The 15908-nt window shown below is 40.4% G+C and overlaps 1 protein-coding gene across 4 annotated transcripts in view; it reads right to left on the bottom strand.

Moving 5' to 3' along the window:
• Window positions 1–12851, bottom strand: part of USP33 (ubiquitin specific peptidase 33) — a 59330-nt gene extending 46479 nt beyond the window's left edge. For 3 of the 4 annotated variants that reach the window (XM_027536838.1, XM_027536840.1, XM_027536841.1), the window contains exon 1: window positions 12599–12824. The gene's annotated coding sequence lies outside the window, so the exon portion shown is untranslated. Of the gene's footprint in view, window positions 1–12598 lie in introns of all 4 variants that reach the window. The other variant, XM_027536839.1, reaches the window with a different exon arrangement.
• Between the last annotated feature and the right edge of the window lie 3057 nt (window positions 12852–15908).

Here is a 15908-nt window from a genome sequence, read left to right as displayed (position 1 = left end):
GTTCAGTTCAGTTCAGTCGCTCAGTCGTGTCCGACTCTTTGCGACCCCATGAATTGCAGCACGCCAGGCCTCCGTGTCCATCACCAACTCCCAGGGTTCACTCAGACTCACATCCATCGAGTCGGTGATGCCATCCAGCCATCTCATCCTCTGTCGTCCCCTTCTCCTCTTGTCCCCAATCCCTCCCAGCATCAGAGTCTTTTCCAATGAGTCAACTCTTCGCATGAGGTGGCCAAAGTACTGGAGTTTCAGCTTTAGCATCATTCCTTCCAAAGATACTATCTATTATATTAACAAATTTAATACTAATGATCTTTGCATTGATGCAATATATCCTATTGAGTCAAAATGTATAATTAGTCAGTTACTTCATACCTAAATTCTATCAGCTAATATTTTATTTAGAAATTTTGCATTTCTAGAAACAAGACTGATCTTTTTTGGTAGTTTTTTTTTTTTTTTTTTTTCTGGCCAAGATGCAGGACCTGTGCGATCTTAGTTCCCAAACAGGAATTGAACCCGTGCACCCTGTAGTGGAAGGGCAGAATCCTAATCACTGGACTGCCAGGGAAGTAGTATTTTTATTCCGGATAAAAGTATGTGTGCTTCACAGAATGCACTGAGTAGTCTTGCATCCTCAGTAACACAGAATAGAGTTTTTTAAAAACTTACGATGTTGTTTATAAATTAAATGAAAGTCAGCTGTGAAACCATCTGCTATGCTGCTTTGTTCAAGGATCAGCTTTCAATTGCCTTTTCAATCCCTGATGGAGAACTGGTCAATTCAAGTTTTCCACTTCTTCGATCAATCCTACTAATTTATATTTTGCTATAAAATTATCCACTTATCTCAATTTCCAACTTTGACATCATGGCATAACACGTAATATTCTGAAGGTTTGAATGCTGCTGCTAAGTCACTTCAGTCGTGTCCGACTCTGTGTGACCCCATAAACAGCAGCCCACCAGGCTCCCCCGTCCCTGGGACTTTTCAGGCAAGAACACTGGAGTGGGTTGCCATTTCCTTCTCCAATGCATGAAAGTGAAAAGTGAAAGTGAAGTCACTCAGTCGTGTCCGACTCTTATCAACCCCATGGACTGCAGCCCACCAGGCTCCTCCGTCCATGGGATTTTCCAGGCAAGAGTACTGGAGTGGGGTGCCATTGCCTTCTCTGGAAGGTTTGAATATGACTCCATTAATCCCTCCTATATCTGGGTATCTATGATGTTTCCTTTCTCATTCTTAATATTGCATATTTTTACTCCGATTTTTTTCCCCTTATATGAGGTCTATCTATTAATAATTCATCGGTCCTTGTAAAGAACCAGCTCTGGGTTTTATCCTTCCCACTGTTTTTGTTTTGCTATTTCCAATTCCATTAATTACAGTTTTTATCTTTAATCCCCATGTCCTAATTGGTTTCTGTTTTATTTTCTTAATCCCTAAATATGGGTACTGAATTCCCTTAGCTTTATTTACTTAATAATAAAAGTATTTAAACTATAGAGTTGCCTCTAAATACCAATGTTTGCCAATAAGATAGAAATATTCTCCTCATTCCTTTCTAGATAGTATGTAATCTCACTTTTTTCTTTAAATCTCACTTTTGATGGTAAAATGTTTTAAGTCCATCAATACAAGAATGATTACACACACGACTGAATATTATACAACACTTTAACTTGTTATTATTCATCATGAACTGGATGAATAATTTATCAACAAGCACAGATCTAAAGGAGCTTCCCTGGTGGCTCAGACAGTAAAAGCGTCTGCTTGCAATGCAGGAGATCCAGGTTTGATCCCTGGATTAGGAAGACCCCCTGGAGAAGGAAAAGGCAACCCACTCCAGCACTCTTGCCTGGAAAATTCCATGGATGGAGGAACTTCAAAGGCTACAGTCCATGGGGCTACAGTCCTCAAAGAGTCGGACACGACTGAGCGATTTCACTTTCACTTTTCATAGATCTAAAGGACATAAGGTTGAATGGAAAAAAAGGAAGATGTACAATGTTACATTCTCTATGATACTACTGAAGTAAAAAATTTTAAACAGGAGAGAGAGATAAATTAGGAGTTTGGGATTAGCAGATACAAAGTACTATATGTAAAATAGATAAGCAAGATCCTACTGTATAGTACAGAGAACTATATTATCTTGTAATAAACTATCAAGGAAAACAAGATGAAAATGAATGTATATGTACAACAGAATCACTTTGCTGTACACCAGAAACAAATACAAGATTGTAAATCAACTATACTTCAATTAAAAAAAAGAGAAAAAGAAAAGTTCAACCAAAAACAAAACAAAACAAAACATGTATAACAATAGTTCATTGTATCTATCTGTATGTACACATCTGAATGTTGCCTCAGAGCAAAGAAGAAAAGGGGACTAGGGAAAGATTAGTTCTCTCTGTTCTGCAATTAATGTTCTGGTATTTAAACAACTTAATGAGAATTAATACATGTAAAAAAAAAAAAAGCTAACCATTTGTATCATGGCTATTTAGTATTCTCTATAATTAAAGACAACATTATCAAAATAGAAGACCCTTAATATTCTAGTTATTTAACTTTACTTAGTTAATTCACTATGGTAACAAATCATTCTTTTTTCCTTCTGTTGATAAAGAACATTGAGAGTAGAGCATTCAGGTTAAGGAGGGTAAGACAACAGGAGTCATCAGCTACTTCAGTTTCCTCTAAAAGTGTACACCAAAAGAAAGAAGGCATGCATGCTTTCATTCTGGTCTGAAAGTTTGTTCAAGGGAGACAGGAACTAGACATCAGAAAAGACAAGCAACATGAAAGCAGTAAAAACAATAACTACATGAAAAAGCTATTTGTTCAGTCTACAGATGTAGAACCCACAAAACTCTAAGACTCCTTTAGAAGCTTGTGGATCAAAGGTTGGGATCACTACAGAGCAAAAAAAAGAAAAATCAAACCGGGTGGAAATTAAAACTTTCCATAATTTGACCTCAATGTGGCATCTTTATCAGGCAACTTTTCCCTCTTTCTACCATATCTAGACAATCTGAAATCTCCTCAGTCATAAAGATGGTAACAGCAAAAACTGAAAAATCTTCTAGACTGAAATGACAGCATTCATTCTGTATGATGTACAGTTTTGGCAGGGACTCAACTGCTCATTCACAGATTTAAAACTGCTTCTGAAGATACTACTTTTAAGGCAGTGGGGGATATTTTAGCAGTACAATCTCCACGTTTCAGGCCCCAAATTCTAACCTGGTCATCCTACTAACAGAACAGTAGATATTCAAATTTTAATATTGGAAAAGCATAGGGACCAGTGTTATCAATATTTGTTATACATCAGACATATTAATAGTTGATAACCTAAGGAAAATCTTTTAATATTGAAAAACTGCTCGTAATCCCTCATCTTGCCTATTCCAAGATCATGGCATCTGGTCCCATCACTTCATTGCAAATAGATGGGGAAAAAGTGGCAAATTTTATTTTGGGGCTCCAGAATCACTGCAGACAGTGACCGCAGACACAAAATTAAAAGACACATACTCCTTGGAAGAAAAGGTATGACAAATGTAGGGTGTGCACTTAATCACTCAGTCGTGTCCAGCTCTTTGTGACCTCATGGACTATAGCCCACCAGGCTCCTCTGTCCATGGGGATTTTCCAGGCAAGAATACTAGAGTGGGCTGCCATGCTCTCCTCCAGGGAATCTTTCCAACCCAGGGACTGAACCCATCTGAGCCACCAGGGAAGCCATGACAAATCTAGACAGCACTTTAAAGAGCAGGGAAATCCTTTTGCTGACTAAGATCCATATAGTCAAAGCTATTGTTTTTCTAGTAGCCGTGTAAGTGTAAGAGTTGGGCCATAAAGAAGGCTGGGCACCAAAGAATTGACGCTTTCAAACTGTAATGTTGGAGAATACTCTTGAGAGTCCTTTGGACAGCAAGGAGATCAATACAGTCAATCCTAAAGGAATCAACCCTGAATATTCAGTGGAAAAACTGATACTGAAGCTGAGGCTCTAACACTTTGGCCACCTGATACAAAGAGCCAACTCTGGAAAAGACTCCAAGGCTGGGAAAGATTGAGGGCAGGAGGAGAAGGGGTGACAGAGGATGAGATGGTTGGATGGCATCACCAACTCAATGGATACGAGTTTGAGCAAACTAGCGGAGATTGTGAAGGACAGGGAAGCCTGGTGTGCTGTCGTCCATGGGGTTACAAAGAACTGGACACAACTTAGCTATTGAATATCAAGCCTATTCTAAAACATACAGCTATTTATAAAGAATCAGAGTCAAGAAACTGTGAGAAAAAAATTTATGTCAGGAGAACTAGTTGCTAATTTATTAGCTACACAGAAGATTAATATGAATCCAGAATAAAGTCTGTAACAGCAGATGGCAGACCTCTTCAATATTTTTAACAAAAATATGGATAAAGACACAGAAGGCAGACTAGTGAAATCTAATTATAAAACTAATTTTACCAAAAAAAGTTTATTTAGGAAAGTGAGCTAAAATTAACAAGGATGGATATAATATTCTATATTGGGATTCAGAGAGTCTACTGTCTAAAGTAAGGCCAGAAAAGAGTTTCAAGTATTTAGATTCTAGATGCTACAGAAGATGAATGAAACAACAGTACAGTTCTTGCTCAATTTATCAACAGAACAACAGGTTTCAGAACAAAAAGAGTAGCCAGTTCTATTGTACTCATAAACTAAGTAGATTATATCTCCAATGCATTATTTATGAAGAATACTAAAAGCTACAGAATACAAATGCCTTCCACAGTCTTAAATAATATGAAAATTGTATCATGATAAAACAACACTATGGCTAAAAGTAAAGTTGCCAAAGAAAGCCTAATTAAAGGCCTGGTTCTAATCCAAGCTCCACTATGTCCTAGGTTTGTGACAAGTGTTAAGTCACTTCTCTGTTCCTTAGTTCCCTTATCTATAAAACTGACATCATTACAAAAGTCTACCTTATGAAGTTGTGGGTATAACACATATGTTAACATGCTGCTGCTAAGTCGCTTCAGTCGTGTCCAACTCTGTGCGACCCCATAGACGGCAGCCCACCAGGCTCCCCCATCCCTGGGATTCTCCAGGCAAGAACACTGGAGTGGGTTGCCATTTCCTTCCCCAATGCATGAAAGTGAAAAGTGAAAGGGAAGTCACTCAGTCATGTCTGACTCTTCACGACCCCCAAGGACTGCAGCCTACCAGGCTTCTCTGTCCATGGGATTTGCCAGGCAAGAGTACTGGAATGGGGCGTCATTGCCTTATTGATATAAATTACTTGGAACAGAGTGACAGTAAGCACTCAATAAATGCTAGCTATTTATCAGGAAAAACCACAAGTATGAATAGTTAGCAGAAAGCAAAAGCTGGAGGACTAGAGGGGAGTTCCTGGAGGTCCAGTGATTAGGATGCAGCACTTTTACTGCCTAAGCCTTGGTTCAAACCCTGGCTGGGGATCAAAGATCCTACAAGCCTCACCATATGCCACCACTCCCCAACCAAAAAAGTCCTGGAAAGTAGGATATTCCCCATCATTGTTACACATAGAGGCTTGAAGCCCAACCGTTAGGTGTTTCAAAGGACAGCATTTTGGCCCAAAATCAGTTCTAATATTCTCTGACTACAGAAAAATTGATTTGTCTGTCAGTTTCAGCCTACACAACTGTTCCATTACTACAACTAATCTGATTAGTTCAACTGTAATATTTTAAATATTAGGTTTAGAAATGATTTCAACTGCAATAAGCTAATTTTTCATATTTACAACAGAAGAAAACTGCTACCCAACAAAAGCAAGCCAAAAATATTGACAATGGAAGTATCAATGAAAAGAGTACAATAATAAGCAGAAAGATTTGGATTTCTTCTAAGTGTTTGTGGATACTTTTAATTTATAAAATCTGTTGTTAAGGACTTACTTTTAAGAACTGTTTCTTGTCCTTTAAACAAATATTCTAGCAAACACAAACTCTTTTAAAATCTTCGCACAGATCTCACAGTGTTATAACTATTTCCTTAATCATTCTTAATTTTCCTTCAAACCGTGAAACACAAAAAGAAATTTAGTATTAATCTAATTTTCCTCTTCCTGGTGCAAGTGGTAAAGAATCCTCCTGCCAAAGCAGGAGATGCAAGAGACACCAGTTTGATCCCTGGGTCAGGAAGATCCCCTGGAGAAAGACATGGCAACCCAGTCCTGTGGGTTCTTGCCTGGAAAATTCCACAGACAGAGAAGCCGGGTAGGCTACAGTCCTTGGGGTGGCAAAGAGCTGGACATAACTAGCACACAAACACGCACATACACACATCTGTCCCTTTGATCCTTAACGGTCTAATTAATGACAGGCTTATTAAATCTACTAAGAGAACTGTATGATCCAACATCCGCTGGATTATTAAAAAAGCAAGAGAGTTCCAGAGAAACATCTATTTCTGATTTACTGACGCCTTTGACTGTGTGGATCACAATAAACTGTGGAAAATTCTGAAAGAGATGGGAATACCAGACCATCAGACCTGCTTCTTGAGAAACCTATATACAGGTCAGGAAGCAACAGTTAGAACTGGACATGGAACAACAAACTGGTTCCAAATAGGAAAAGGAGGATGTCCAGGCTGTATACTGTCACCCTGCTTATTCAACTTATATGCAGAGTTCATCGTGAGAAATGCTGGGTTGGAAGAAGCACAAGCTGGAATCAAGATTGCTGGGAGAAATACCAATAACCTGAGATATGCAGATGACACCACTTTATGACAGAAAGTGAAGAAGAACTAAAGAGCCCCTTGATGAAAGTGAAAGAGGAGAGTGAAAAAGTTGGCTTAAAGCCCAACATTCAGAAAACTAAGATCATGGCATCTGGTCCCATCACTTCATGGCAAATAGATGGGGAAACAGTGGAAACAGTGGCTGGCTTTGTTTTGGGGGGCTCCAAAATCACTGCAAATGGTGACTGCAGCCATGAAATTAAAAGACACTTACTCCTTGGAAGGAAAGTTATAACCAACCTAGACAGCATATTAAAAAGCAGAGACATTACTTTGTCAACAAAGGTCCATCTAGTCAAGGCTATGGTTTTTCCAGTAGTCATGTATGGATGTGAGAGTTGGACTATAAAGAAAACTGAGCTCTGAAGAATTGATGCTTTTGAACTGTGGTGTTGGAGAAGACTCTTGAGAGTCCCTTGGACTGCAAGGAGATCCAACCAGTCCATCCTAAAGGAGATCAGTCCTGGGAACACCCAGGACTGATCTGTTCATTGTTCATTGGAAGGAATGATGTTGAAGCTGAAACTCCAATACTTTGGCCACCTGATACGAAGAGCTGACTCATTTGAAAAGACCTTGATGCTGGGAAAGATTGAGGGGAAGAGGACAAGGGGATGACAGAGGATGAGATGGTTGGATGGCATCACCAACTCAACAGACATGAGTTTGTGTAAACTTCGGGAGTTGGTGATGGACAGGCAGGCCTGGCGTGCTGTGGTTCATGGGGTCGCAAAGAGTCAGACACAACTGAGCGACTGAACTAACTAACAGAACTATATAATCTCCTGATTTCTCCACTTGCAATTTCTGTTCTAGAACCTTATCTTACTTAACACTGCCACAGTAAATCACCCAAACTACTTAGCTCTAATCTAGCAATCTAGCTTTAAACAAAATTCCTTAGTTGAGATGTATAAACATTAATCAGCATTTGCCATTAAGAAAAAAAAAAAACTGTCCAATAATGGCAAAGTATAGTCAACTGTAGCCTCATCTACTTGAAATAATTATGACAAACACTAGGGGGAAGAGGAAGAGAGACGAAGAGAAATGGAGAACAAAAATGAATGAGTATAAGAGCTCTAGTCAAGGCTATGGTTTTTCCTGTGGTCATGTATGGATGTGAGAGTTGGACTGTGAAGAAACTGAGCACCGAAGAAGTGATGCTTTTGAACTGTGGTGTTGGAGAAGACTCTTGAGAGTCCCTTGGACTGCAAGGAGATCCAACTGGACCATCCTAAGGGAGATCAGTCCTGGGTGTTCATTGGAAGGACTGATGCTGAAGCTGAAACTCCAATACTTTGGCCACCTCATGCAAAGAGTTGACTCATTGGAGTGGACCCTGATGCTGGGAGGGATTGGGGGCAGGAGGAGAAGGGGACGACAGAGGATGAGATAACTGGATGGCATCACCGACTCAATGGAGATGAGTCTGAGTGAACTCCAGGAGTTGGTGATGGACAGGGAGGCCTGGCGTGCTGTGATTCATGGGGTCACAAAGAGTCGGACACAACTGAGTGACTGAACTGAACTGAACTGAACTGAACAGAAGCAAAAACCAGCTGACGATAATTTTCACCTTAAGTCACTTCTGAGCAAGATGGAAACTTAATTAAATTAACAGACTATCAACATTATGGAATATTAACCAAATATAACATTAAAACTACTTTAGAACATGTAGAATCATAGAAAAACAAAGGCAACTGCCATATTCGAATGAGAACCATTCTAAGAATCTTGTCAACTTTTTGTCTTTATCAGAATACTGTTGATTATTAAAAAAAGAATCAAAATTTATTCATCTAAATAATGCCTCTGCTAAAAATAGCAATTCTTCCTTCAGGATTTTACAGGTAAAAACTGCAGGAAACTGTATTACTTCATGTCACATTTAGTCCCATATTGTCACCATATTGACATATTTCAGGAGTGCGCTAGAACCAGAAACTTAGAGGTTAATTTAACAAAGGCCTAAACAAGTATAGGTCAGGCACTATATATCTAGGGCGGGTGGTGGCCCTGTTCAATTCCCCACCCTACTTGCCCTTTTGAATGACTAGTCATCTACACTCGACTTTATCAACACTCTCCAACACCCTGTAATTCTTTTATGCTCCTGAAATAACTAATTTGACTGTCAGTGCCTGTCAATCCTCCTCAATCACAAGTTATCTAACTCTTAAACCTCAGTGCCTTTTTAGAGTACCTCTTCATGTTCTGTATTCTATCAGTTACCAAATTCTACCACTTCTCTGATCAATCACTTCTCAACTCACATTTCTTCTAGGTTTCCACCTAAATTGAGGCTTTCATTTCACACCTGGATTATTTAATGAGAATGCCTATTGACAGACACTGTTGACATCTGGCCCCCATTCCGTCAGCTCACCTTGAGCTGGCACAGAATATTCTGCTAGCTTCCCAACGTCAATTCAACACTTCTCTGCTTCTAAGTTCTCCAGCCAGACAGGATCTTGCCCAGCCCTAGCTAAACAACAGAAGGACAATCTCAATCAGTGAGGCTTGGGAATAGGTAGAAAAACTCCCCAGCTACCTCTCAGTTGCTATGACAATTCTGAGGCAGTTCTACAAAAATTTCCACAGGATTAAACCCCCAGTTGCCCATCACTGGCTTTTTCCCCGTTCCTGACTATTTACCCTTGTGCTTCCTGGCATCTCACCTGCATTCACGTTATACCCAGGTCTGCTTTCAAGATAGCACTTCAGAGGAACTGTAAGAGTTACAAAAGCGACACTATCAAGATCTTGCTTAGCCTAAAGCTGCCCAAGTGTTCTCTTGGTCTCAATCCTTTCCCAAATCACAGCTCATTCTGCATTCATGTGGACCACATACTGTGCGTGTGTGTTGAGTCACTTCAGTCGTGTCCGACTCTTTGTGACCCTATGGACTGTAGCTCACCAGGTTCCTCTGTCCATGGGATTTTCCAGGCAAGGATACTGCAGCTGGTTGCCGTGCCCTCCTCCAGGGATCGAACCTTAGCTTAAGTCTCCTGCATTGGCAGGGTTTTTTATTTTACCACTAAGCACCACCTGGGAAGCCTGAAACACACACCTCTTCTAACAAAACATCTTCAATGAAGGCTTTCGAAATTTGTCTTTTTCATCTCTTTTTCATCTACTACTAGCTTATACAAACCATAACTTATTATCAGCCAAATTGCTCTACTGATCCTTTCTCAAATATAAGTTGTACCTTCCCAGGAACATGATAATCTGTTCATTAGAAATGTCCTCCTGTTGAAAATTCTGCAAAGCTCACACATGTCAAATATCATCTCCATCAAGATTCAATCACAAGTAATGTCTTCCTCACCTAAATTCCTGATTATAATACCATAGCATGATAATACGATACCATAAATACCTGATTATAATACCACAATATCGTATAATACCACAATATCTTCCTCACCTAAATTCCTGATTATAATACCATAGCATGATAATACGATACCATAAATATCTGATTATAATACCACAATATCGTATACAATCTTACCATAGTTGTATAAAAAATTACCCAAGCCTGACTACAAACCTGACTCTAAGGGCTGAAACCGTGTTTCACTCTTTTTATTTTCCAGAGGGCTTTCCCTGATAGACCCACAGAACCTGACCTACTTGGCATTCTAAAGTAACTTTTGAAAAGAACAGTTATTTTGACATATGCCTTGTCTCTTAAGTATTACTTCTCCTGATACACACATGCTCACACACGCACACTATATTGTACAAAATTCATGCTTTTTATAGACAAACCAACTGTACTCATCTCATTCTCTTTGCAACTACTTATCAAAATGCTCCTGAAATTGCATGCAGACTTAAAAAGAAAAGTTTAAAAACTACACGAAGGACTTCGCTGTAGTCCAGTGGTTAAGACTCCGAGTTCCTAACGCAGGGGGCCTGAGTCTGATCCCTGGCCAGGCAACTAGATGCCACATGCCACAACTAAGACCCAGAGCAGCCAAAAAAAAAAAAGTCAAACAAAAAATCTACACTAAAAAAAGCTGCTATTTATTCCTTTACTTTTTAGAAATGACTACTTCTCACATTTCTCACCAAAAATCTTTCACCATTTATGCTCTTCATTTCCTTTACGAGTCCACAGTTTGTCACATGTTACAGTTCACTGTGCTCCAAAATCTAGCTGAATTCCAACTTATATCAAAGGTTATTTCAGCAAGATTATTTCAGGCTTTAGAGAAACTCTAATCCTTCCATAATCTCAAAATGTCTCTGTTGTGGAAAAAGCCTTTACTTCCTGGAATTCCTAACTCAGAACAGGCATGAGGATCAAATAAGATTGTATATTTGAAAAGTCACTGAAGATTATAACAGCAGTACATAAACGTTAAAATTATCTCCACAACGCTGCATTTCAAACGATTAAAATAACTTATCTACTACAATCTAATGCCATTAAATGCATTTATGTTTTTGGTTACAAATAGGTTATAAAGAATCACAAAAGATAGAAAAGTGAAAGCTGGCTCTAAACCAGATCAAAAATAAGAAGCAATCTTAAGCAGACTATCTCTCTTGCATATGGCAAGAGGTCAAATAATTTATTTCTGGAATATTTCTTGTACCGTCCATTTTTTTCAATCCTGCCAAAGTAAAGTAATATAAAGCCCCTGGTGTAGTACAATTTATTCCTAATACTTTTTCTTAAGATTAGCATTGTCTTTCAATAAGATTCCCATTTTCCCCCATGTTTATATTAACAGCATGAATTCACTAACAATATTCATATTATGTTCAGACCAAATAGCTTATTTGCTTTGGTCAGACCTTTCCAGACGATACATTTGCTTCAACCAGAAACGAACTAGGACAGCCTCATTTTATTTTGAAAGAGATTTTCCTTAAAAGAAAAATAATCTGATCAAACTAAAAAATTCTACAATTCTATACATCTATTAAGCAAGAGTCTAGGGATCCTTGTGGTAAAATTCAGCGTCAGTTTAGAGCCTACGCGCCTGCCGGTGTTGTCACCACTGTCCCAATTTTCCTGGCCTTATATTGATTATATGAAAACGTAACCCCTAGAAATACTTGAGTGTAAAGCACCAGAGTCATCCAACAATTATTCAAAAGAAGAGCATTTCATAGTAGGTAAATATGTAAGAGTAAAGGTCTGGGAAACCACACATCATGGAAACTGACTCAAACAAAAGCTGTGGATGCACAGACAGCAAGGGCTACCGTAACCTCTCAAAACAGTCGGGATTAAATATGCATCGAAGAAAAATGCCAGGGACGACGACACCTAGGTTTTTCCGCTGACAACAAAGAATAACGGGGCCCCTACGGCTACACGAATGGGTCCGATCACCCCAACTGCGCCGCAAAGCGAAACCAGAACCCCGGAGCCAGCGCGCTGCGGGGCTTCCAGTCTTCCGCGCCCACCGTGCGGGGCTGGCAAGCTGGAATGCGGACCGAGGAAGGAGCGGAGACCTTCTTAGGGATTCGTCTCACCAACACTCCTGCCTTCCAGGGAAGCGCCCCCTGGGAACCCTTCCTCAAATCTACGACTGACTCGCGTCCTCCGCCGACCCCTACCGGGGCGGCCACCAATCATCAGCGCAAAGCACTGGAGGGGCCTAGGCCTTCTACCCACACGCGCGCTCACCACCATCCGGAATCAAGAAAAAGAGGCCGCTACAGCAGCCACAGCTCCGGTGCGCGGCAGCGAGAACACAGATCGGCCCCTGGCTGCAGGCGGGCGCCCTTCGGCCCTGCGCCCCTCCCAGCAGCGTCGCGCTCACCTCCAAGGCCTTCCCCACGGGCCCCGCCAGCGCGGCCAACGGTGGCCTGTGGCCGCACCTTCACCAACTCCTCTTTTCTTCTCCTGCCCTAGGAGACCGGAGGCTTCGCGTCCTGGGCGCCGGAAAACAGCTCCGCAGCTTAGCCCGCGGGCTCCCCGCCTCCCGCACCCGCCACTTCCCGCAGCAGCTACCGCTCCTTCCGGTGTCTCTACCGTCGCCGCAGGCGTCTGGGGAGTTGCGGGAGGGCGGGGAGGGCGGGGAGGGCGGGGGGGCGGGGCTACGAGGAGAGCCCGCCCCGCCTCTGGGGCGTGGCCGCGGCGGCCGGGTCCAGGTGCGGAGACCCAGGCTGCTATCCCCGCTGAGACTCCTTAAGGATCTAGCGGCTTGGCGGGGAGCGTGTACCTGTAGAGCAGTTTTAGATTTGGGACACTTTTCGTTTCTACACGAGTTCTCGCCCTCTTGTACAGTCACACTGTTAAGTCACCATTAACAGGTCTGTCTCGATGCATTACAGAATTTGCGTTTAGGCTGCCCACTAAAGGGGCAAAGAAATATCAGTTTACTTAATTCAACACTTCTTTCTTCCTCTCTTTCTTCTCCCAACATCTTAGGACCTAGACTCTCTGATAGTCATTGTGTTTCTTTTTCCACATCTACAAAGTAGAAATTCATCTCTCCCATTTTCCCTTAGGCCAAAAATCAAGATCAGATCAAATATTTATTGAAACCTTAGTATCTGCTTAGTGGCTAGAGCATCTAAAGAGATCTGCCTTCTATTAATAATTTATGGACCTGTTAAAATCCATTCAATTGATTAATATGCAAACAATAAAACAGTATTAATTGTTCCAATTGTCAATTTCAAGGTGTCTGTTTATCTCTAACTTTTTGGTCTCCAAAATGGGAGCTTGTACTCAAGTGTTATGTAAGATGATCAATCTCTGTCAGAAACAAATAGAGAACATAGGAGCTTCTAATTCTATTCATATGGTAAAAATGAAAGAAATTAATTTTTGCCATCATCTTATGTAGGGATTGACACCAAGTCCTCAGTTTGCACCACAATCTATCCTGGGTTACCTGACGGTCAGCATATTTCAAAATATTGCAGTTTACATGCTGGAAGATGTCAGAAATGTGTTTAATTTTTATTTCATGAAACTATCTTTTCCCTGATACCTTGTAGCAAAGTACTGTCTGACAAAAGGGGAGTTTTATAGGTTTATTTGAAAAAAGACAAGTGTTTTACATTGTAAAATTTTATGAACCTTTCTGGTGATAAGTGGCTGTTGCAACAAAACAACTTTTTAATGTATACATTTCCCTATGGCCCTAGAGTAAAAGCTGTATTTCAAAAATGAGTGAGAACTGCTTTTTGAAAGAAACTTGTGCAATGAAGAGAGCATTTTGAAAACGGTTTGAAACTGTTTCCATTATTAAGTAATACTGCTGGCAAAAATTGTCACCTATTAAAAAGTCATCTCTGCATCAAAAGAGATAAAGAGATGAAAAATTTAAGTCAGCAAATAGGCAAAAATATTTGAAATATGTATCAATGTAACCAATAAAGGGCTCATATATAAATGTGTATATACATATATATATTTCCATGAATCATTAAGACACTAAATAGACAAAAGACAAAAGTAATTGCTCCAAAATTTCCTGCGTTGAAAATGTATCAGTTATGTTATGTTATTGCAGAGTTCAAGCAAATTTAGCTCAGACCAAAAGTCTTCCCACCAACCTGCTTAATAACCAACATCCTCTTTTCCTCTTTGACTTATCTGTCCTAAAGGAATTCTAGGACAAAGGGAAAACAGATGATGTGACTTTTCAAGGCAGGTGTGACTCATTGCCTAGATAACAACAGGCAACTGCCTTTCATTTGGACACCGAGTCAAGTCCTTGCTATGGATCAGTCCTTAAAAATGAGGCAAATTCACACTGACAATGCAGTAGCTTTCCCACTTTTAACTTTCGTGGATTCCCACCCTTCCTGCCAACCCCTGGTTTACATTTATCCTTTTATCCCTATATATCTAGAATCCTTAATTCCTTACTTTTCTTCAAACAATACCTCAACAATAGGCTATAAGAAAGGATGATGTCACTGGGAAATCTATCAACTCCCTCTCAGACAGGAGAGATTATACATTCCATAGAGTGGACACCCAGCTGAATCACATTAATTTTGGCACAGAACTCTGGAAGTGCCACTTGTGTCCAGCCTGATGTGAACTGTACACCCTGAAGTCATGCATCAGGCCAGATAGTGAAGGTTCTCCAAATGGGGATGAGGGGTGGGGCAGAGGGCAGGGAATAAACATCAAAACAAATACCTTCTCATTTTTGCAACTAAGGGCAAGTAAAATAGCAAAGCACAAAACATACATTTCATTGCTCTTTAAAAGCCTTTACAAATACTGTTCCCTCAGATACACTTGTATCAGATATAATTTGACCAGATACTCCAAACTCCAATCCCTCATTTACCTAACTCCTACCTAGATATTCTCTGTTTAAAGTAGCACTCTTGAGAACTTCCCAGGTGGTCCAAGCAGTTAAGAATCTGCCTTGCAATGCAGGGGCTCAGGTTTGATCCTTGGTCAGGGAACTAAGGCCCCACATGCCACAGAGCTACTAAACCGATGCATCACAACTGGAGAGTCCCTCGGCCCCAATGAAAGATCCCATGTGCAATTTAGGACCTGACACAGCTGAATAAATAAACAAACATTAAAGAAAAACAAAGTGGCATTCCTAAAATAAAGTAGCACTCTTCACTCCATTATTTCTCATTTTAGTATCCCATTTGTTTCCTTCAGAGAATTTATTATGAATTTGAATTATTTCAAGATTTTTGTGTGCATTTAATTCTTTGCCTATTTTCTCTGAACTCTATTTCTCTCTTGTTCTCAATATTCTCAGAGATTAGTACTGAAGGACACAAACCTTTGTTGGCTTTCAACTGGGGGCAGTTGGCATTGGCCCCCTGGTGGATATTTGGCAACATCCTTCAAGAGGACTAGAGAAAATAAGAATTACATTCCTTTGCATTAACCTGACAAAGGAGTCCAAAATGTTATTAGTGACACTGTTGAGAAACCCTGTTTAAACTAAAACTGACGCTTTAGAATACGTCTTTGGTTATAAGTGGTTGGTAAGATAAGGTAAATAGTCACTCAGTGGTGTCCGACTCTTTGCAACCCCATGGACAATAACCCCCAAGCTCCTCTATTCATGGAATTCTCCAGGCAAGGATACTGGAGTGGGTAGCCATTCCCTTCTCTAGAAGATCTTCCTCACC

Source organism: Bos indicus x Bos taurus, chromosome 3 (genome assembly GCF_003369695.1).
Source record: "Bos indicus x Bos taurus breed Angus x Brahman F1 hybrid chromosome 3, Bos_hybrid_MaternalHap_v2.0, whole genome shotgun sequence".
NCBI lineage: Eukaryota > Metazoa > Chordata > Mammalia > Artiodactyla > Bovidae > Bos > Bos indicus x Bos taurus.
The sequence above is the reverse complement of the archived record's forward strand: the minus strand, read 5'-3'. Positions and strand labels throughout refer to the sequence as shown.